Consider the following 7,519-nt stretch of genomic DNA (forward strand, 5'->3'; position numbering starts at 1 on the left):
GGTCAACTCTCAGTAAAAGTCAAAAGCAAACAGATCATCTCCTCAAGCTGTGTCATCCCAGCTAGCATGAGACTATGCCATACATCGATCCTAAAATATCAGACACCATCAACGATCAAATGTCGATCACCTGTATTCTAGTCACGTTCCAACTTTTACTTTTGGCGTGAGAAGGATGGCTATCGCCAAAAATCCTCTCACTTTGGTAATAATTGAGTGCGGCCCCATTGACCCGCTTGCCTGAAGATCGAGTCACGATCTGCTGATTCGCAGCTCCCTCCCACTTTTTTCAAATCCCACGACATCTCTCTGTACTCCCTTGTCCTCCGACACATCCCCCTCCGTCTCCTCCCCCTCCCCCATCATTCTCCCCACCGCTGCTCCCATCTCCACGGCCCTCGCCACCCAGTTCTCCTCCACTGCTATGCCCTACTGCTGGCATCAGCCGCACCATCGAGGGCACCTTCCATCCCAGATAGGTCTGCCTCATCGTTGAAGACCTCATCAATAGTGGTGCCTCCATCCTCAAGACCGCTACCTCACTCCATACTGAGGGCCTCGAGGTGCGTGATGCCGTCGTTGTTATTGACTGTGAATCCACTTGCCCCACATCTGAATGAAGTGACATTGAACCTAGTGGAGATGGATGGCCTAATCGACAAAGGGGGCGCAAGCGTGGCGCACGGAGGCTAATGAATGAAGTGAGGAAACACCGTGCATCCCTATCGTCGACCTCCTTCAGTGGATCCCCTCCCACGGCTCCATCGAATGTGTATATAATGGGATGGCAAACGATGGTTGCTGCCTCACCCCGGCACCCCTTCCTCCGACGGCGACCGCGAACGATGGCCGTTGCCCCAACTCGGGCCGTCGGTGACCTCCTTCTGTGGATTCTCTCATGTGCACGATCTAAAAGGAAAGTTAGACGATGCCATACGGCTCTCTCCTCTTGCTTCCAAACACCCACATGTCAACATGAAATGCCGCCCCATAACCTATTCATCGTTTTACTATTATAATATAGATTGCAATCAAGAGTCTTATCAACACAAAGACAGAAACCCCATCAAGTATAAATTCTCTTTTAGCTCATCATCCCTAGCTCCATCATCCTCAAATTGAAGAACCCTGACAACCAATTACATGAGATTTTTGCCTAAACCATCTCTGGACAAACCGAATGATAGACAAGGAGCTGGAGACCATACAATTGAAACATGAACCTAGTCATCTTAGAGATGGATTGCCAGAAGGAAGAGAGAATTGTGAAACCCTAATATTTTTTAAAAGCTACAATGGGGACAGAGGAGTAGAAAATGTGGAATGGGGATCGAAGAAAAACGGTGCAGCAAAGATTTTGAATTTGATGAAATGAAGCTTGCTGACATCCAACAAGATGCTGCCAAATATGCCAAGGAGTAATGCCTCCTTCGAGCCTCCAATGATGGTGCGAAGGGGACCAAGCAACAAGAAAAGTGGACGAAGGGCGATTTTGAGTGGTGGATGGGTAGAGTAAAAGGATACTTAGGAGAGGCGAGGAGAAGATTGATGGATTGGGCACAGCTGGGACTTGAAGCGAACTGAACATGTGAAGTAGGCAAAACACTTTATATATATATATATACATATATACATATACATATACATATACATATATATCGACACACACACACACACATATATATATATATAGACATAGACACACACACACACACATACATACATACATACATACATACATATATATATATATATATATATATATATATATATTATATATATATATATATATATATATATATATATATATATATTATATATATATATATGTATGTATATATATATATATGTATGTATATATATATATATATATATATATATATATATTATATATATATATATATATATATATATATATATATTATATATATATATATATATATATATATATGTATGTATATATATATATATATATATATGTATATATATATATATATATATATATATATATTGATAAGTGGTATATTTTTACATTTATTGAAGATATTTTTGGTAATTTATGGTGCTAACATCTTCTTAAAAACCCTAATTTCATAAATTTATTGAAATTTCTTAAAAAATAAGTGATTTTGAAAAAAATATGAAATTAGATATATTTATAAAAAAATAGATGTTAATTTAATTGAGCAATTTAAGCATCAAAATGAAGAAAAATTTTTGAAAATTTTAATACATATTTTTTTCAATTTTTCAGATAAAAATCTGAGCGAAAACGGAGCTAAAATATCCTAAAAAATAAAAAAATAGCCTTTGGTGTACGGTGGACCGGCAGCTCGGTCCACAGAGCCAGGGCGCGGTCCACCGAAAATGCTACGCGGTCCTCAAGCGCGGTCTACGGGCAGCAGAAGCTATTTTGCATGATCCAACGGCTGAAATTCATCCAGACCCAGATCCGACGGTCAGCATCCATTGTCGGTTTATAAAGAGGGGTTTTTGCACGATCAGACGGTCGAAAATGAATCCATCATGAGATCCGATGACCGAGGACGCTTCCGACTGAGAATAAGAGATTATCAGCATGATTCGACGGTCCAGAATCAATTCCAGACGTGATCAGATGGTTGTGGTTCGATCCGACTTTGATAAGGATTAAAACTATGGATTTTGGGCAGATCTGGGTGGTTCAAGCTCTATCCAATGGTCAGGAATATTCCTAAGGGGATTAATATGATTTCTAAGAATTTTAAGACTCCTTTTCCTATCAAAAAATTATGAAAAATTTATCTATAAATAGGGGATCCGGGAATAAGCTTTGAGAGCAGAAAAATTGAGTAGAAAGTATAGAAAAAAATAAAAAAAAATTAAATAACTTTAGGGACCCAAGAAAAAGAAGGAGAGAAGCCAGTTCGCTCTACAGAGTATGATGGAAGACGGAGAGGTCATCAACCATCTTTTCGACGAGGCTTGGCTAATCAACTTCAGATCTTTGTTACAGTTTTATTTTTATTTTATTTTTTTTTTAATTTTTTATACTTGAATTTTAATTTTAATTAATGTAAAATTTATTTTTCTGTACTTTAAATTTATGTCTTTTATTTTTTTGCACGTAGATACTAGGATCTAATTAGTAGATCTTAGTACCAATTTATTTTTATACTTTTTAAATTTTTGTTATTTATTTTTATCGCAAGTAGATACTAGGATCTAGTTAGTAGATCTTAGTATCCGATTTATTTTATATTTTTTTAATTTTTGTTATTTATTTTTATTGTAAGTAGATGCTAGGATCTAGTTAGTAGATCTTAGTATCCGATTTATTTTTTGCACTTTTAATTTTTATTTTCTGACTTAAATTACTTTCTCTAAAATTTTATTTTCTTTTTGTAAAATCAAAGATTTCAAATCAAAATCCTACCTTCTCTGTGGATTCGACCCGACTCACTACTTTCTACATGTTTTTAATTTTTATTGAAGTCAGAATTTGATTAATAATCATGGTATCCTAACGACAGCATCGCGATCGCATCAATTTTTGGCATCGTTGCCGGGGAAGGCACCAATTTTAATGTTTGATTTCTTTGATTTTCTTGTGACTATTGCTTACTAACTTTTTTTTTATTTTTTTACAGAAAAAAAAATCAAAAATTCAAAAAAAAAAAGGGAAGTAGAAAGCTTCCAAGTTGGTGAGATCAATCCTAACCCTAGCCTTAACTATTTTTTTTAGTATTAATTACTATTTTTTAATTAACCTAAAATTTATCCATATAAACCTAATAAAAATTGCATGATAAGAGTAGAAACTTAATTTTTAGGAGCATTCATCATTGTAGATTTATTTTTGATGATCGCTGGAGATAAGGTAAGCTTTCAAGTTTTATTAGTTTCATGTATCTAATTTAGTTGCATAGAACTCCTTGTTTAAAATTGGTTGTGCATATTCATCTCAAATCAATTTAAGGGCAACACCCATAACAAGATAAGGTAGGAATTTCATCAACCTCCCTTGGTCCAAAAACAACCAACCAGCATCCCACATTAACCCTAGCCTAACTAAAATCAAGTAGACATTGGCCCCTAGTATTAATCGAGTTCAGTTCTGAGTATTGTGGTCAAGTCAAGTGCAAAGTAAGTCTGGACTCACTCCTGAAACTGGTGTCTAAGGCTAGATGTTATAAAGGCTCAGCCTAAGTAGTTTGTGGTTATTTAATTGATTCCGTTAGCTTATCTGGCCAATTCAATTGGTGTCTAAGGCAAACAACATGAGGACCCCCACTATCCCACCTCTTACCTGGCTAGTTGAAGGAAGTGAGAACAAACCCGATTTGTATCTAGACTAAGTCACTCTATATCAAACTATTAGGTCTAAGAAACCCATAGGTGTCTCGGTTTAATTGTTTGCTAACTTGATTGTAATTAACACTAAACCACAACTAATTCTTCCCACCTTACATATCTAGGTCTAGGGCTCTTTCTTTCTTCTCTCTCCTTTTTCTCTTAAAAAAATAAAAATAAAACAAAAACAAAACTTGAATTATACATTAAGGTTTGCACTGGTATATGCAAGGTAGAAGATCTCTCTATCCTGACCTAGTTGAATCCAATCCTGAGATTGAACGGTTGATTCATATTAAACTTGAAAATCAGATAGCTGGAGATCCTAGAGAACCACCTAGGCAGATGAAGGAATATTTTATTCCTTCCACCTATAACCCATCGACTTGTATCCACTTACTTGATATCCCTGCAAGCCATTATGAGATCAAGTCGACCACAATCCAGATACTTCCGTCTTTCTATAGAAATACTAATGAAGATCCTTACAAGCATCTGGATGAGTTCTTAGAAATTTGTTCCACGGTGAAAATTCAAAATTTTACTGATGATGTACTTAGATTGACCTTATTCTCCTTCTCACTTAAAAATAAAGCCAAGTATTGGCTTGGCACAATAGGAAGACCAATCCAAACTTGGGCTGAATGTAGCACGAGTTTCTTAAAAAATCTATCCCATAGGTCGAACCAACACCATGAGGCGAGCCATCACTGGATTTGCTCAGCTTCCAGAAGAACAAATTCATGAATCATGGGAGAGACTCAAGGAACTTTTTAGAAAATGCCCACACCATGGTCTATCTAAGTGGCAAATTGTTCAAGCTTTTTATGAGGGTTTAGGTGACCAATACAGACAGATGGTAGATGCATCTTGTGAGGGTGCATTCATGAGTAAAAGTGAGGATAAAGCCTATATTTTATTTGAAACTTTGAGTGGAAATTCAATCAATCATGCTTCATTATCCTCCTATGAAAGATCAATCCCTCACTAAAAATGGATAAAAATTTTTGAGATCAAGCAAACAGACTCTAGTCCTAAGGCCGATCTGAACCTAATAGCTCAAAGATTAGATAAAGTCAACCTTCTTGCCCAGAAATTTGATCAGTTCCTAGCATTAGGTCAACAATCTCCTGCACAATACACACCACCACCTAATTATCAGGAGATTTGTTCTATCTGTGCTAGCCCGGTCCATCATGTGAGCAAATGTCCAACAGCCGCACAGTTTCTATCTTTCATTCAAGAACAAGTTCAAGCTGCCCAAGGTTACTCCAAACCTGTCAATGATATATTCTCTAACACATATAATTCAGGCTAGAGGAACCATCCTAATTTTTTTTGAAGACCCCAACAGACTCAGGCTCAGACTCAAATTCTTTCTTTGCAAAACTTTCAGAGTAGGCCTCCATACTAGAATTATGCCTACAATAGAGGTCAGCCCAGTCAATCTATCCAGCCACCACATCAAAATCAGCCACCATACTCACCTCCTCAACAGACTAATCTAGCTGATGATAGATTAAACCAACTACAACAATTGATCATGACCCACAACAATCTATCACTAGGCTAGAAGCATAAATAGGACAATTAGCTGAGTCTACCATGAAGAGAGAACCAGGTCAACTCCCAAGCCAACCAGTACCAAATCCTAGGAACAACCCATCCACTTATCAACCACCTGGACCTAGTCATCAATCCAATGTCCCACCTAAGAATTCTCAATTTAAAAATGATAAAATAATTTTTGAGCTTAAAAGTGATAGGATTCTTAAGGACTCATACCAAGATCAGGTGAGTAAGGCTAGTACTAATGCTAGTCAAAAAGAGAATTTAGAAGAGGAGATTAGTATTGAGACTAACCCAATAGAAGAACCTGAGTCCAGTACTGATATTGATCTAAGTGATAAAGAGAAGAGAGCGGATGAGCTACCCAAGATATATTCATCAAAAGTCCTATTTTTTTCAACCCTAGAAGCTGGTTCTTCCACTTTAAAATCACCTCCTCCAGAACTGAAATTGTCCTTGGTCACATCTGAGTACCCATGTTTAAAATCACCTGACACCCTTTCAGCATCCATTACTTCAAACTCAACTCTTAACCTAAAAACTCAATTCATGAGCAATTTAAAAGAACAAATAGGAGAAATTCTCGATAAACAAGGGTCTGTGAATGGGTTTGTGAATTATCTTTCTAAAATTAAAAATGAAGATGTGAACTACTTTCTAAACATTGGTAATAAAATATTAAAATTTATTATAGACCATCTTCCTGAGATTGGTAATCCAAAACATTGAAATTTGTCAATCCAATATTCGACACGGGATAGGTGAGAGAATCAGCATGGTCTGGCTGAAGACGATAAACTTAGCGCTTCCTAGGAGGCACCCCAGTTTTCAAGTTTTCAATTTTTGCTTTTGCCTTTGCTTTCTTTTGCATTTTGTTTAGGATAATCGAGTCTTGCTCTGTATCTTTTGTAGGGATCTGAAAATAATCTTGGCTAAATTGGAGGGAGAATCAGTTTTGAAAAGACTTATGGATCAGGTGATATCTCTCTTTTTCTTTCTCTTTTCATGCACCATTCATATTTCCTACTCCATCGAGGATAATGTTGATTAAGTTGAGGGGGGAGAATAAAAAAAATTTTAAGTCCTCAAGTAAGTTAGTATTTAGTATTTAAGCATCTGATTACACTTAAGAATCGAGTTAAACCAAGTATTTTAAAAGAAAATTGATGCACAGATAAGAGAATTTGTGAGATATTGAGGGATCAAGTATTAAGAAAACTCAATAAAGAGTTAAGTTTAGAACTTAAATAGTTTTCTTTGAGCATTTCTAAATTTTTCTACCAGCATCAAAGAAGAGTTTACTTCTTATGGGCTTGTGTAAAGTAACTATACGTTTCTTCATATATTAAAAAAAAAAATTTAAGTACTTCATGCTGAGTAACCGGGCCTCTTTGCCTAAGCAAGCATTGAGTTTCGCATCAAAAGGTATGAAGGGCAAAGAAGCTTTGTTGTAAAGCTAGTTTTAACTCGTAGCCTGTTTGATTCGAGCAAGTAGGTTCGAGGGGTATTTTATACCTAGTGTCCTAAAGCCATCTGGTTGGAAGTCATTGACTGAAAACTCGCTACATGGGTCAAACAGAAAGCTTAAGGGGTTAAGACACTCAATAGCAGAATAATA

The 7,519-nt window shown here is 36.4% G+C and overlaps 1 non-coding gene across 1 annotated transcript; it reads right to left on the minus strand.

Annotated features, from left to right (window-relative positions):
• Nucleotides 1–5,023: 5,023 nt before the first annotated feature.
• Nucleotides 5,024–5,130, minus strand: LOC140858957 (small nucleolar RNA R71). The gene has a single exon (XR_012142360.1). It is a non-coding gene; the product is annotated as a small nucleolar RNA R71 (small nucleolar RNA).
• Between the last annotated feature and the right edge of the window lie 2,389 nt (nt 5,131–7,519).

This window comes from Elaeis guineensis, chromosome 6 (genome assembly GCF_000442705.2).
Source record: "Elaeis guineensis isolate ETL-2024a chromosome 6, EG11, whole genome shotgun sequence".
Classification (NCBI taxonomy): domain Eukaryota; kingdom Viridiplantae; phylum Streptophyta; class Magnoliopsida; order Arecales; family Arecaceae; genus Elaeis; species Elaeis guineensis.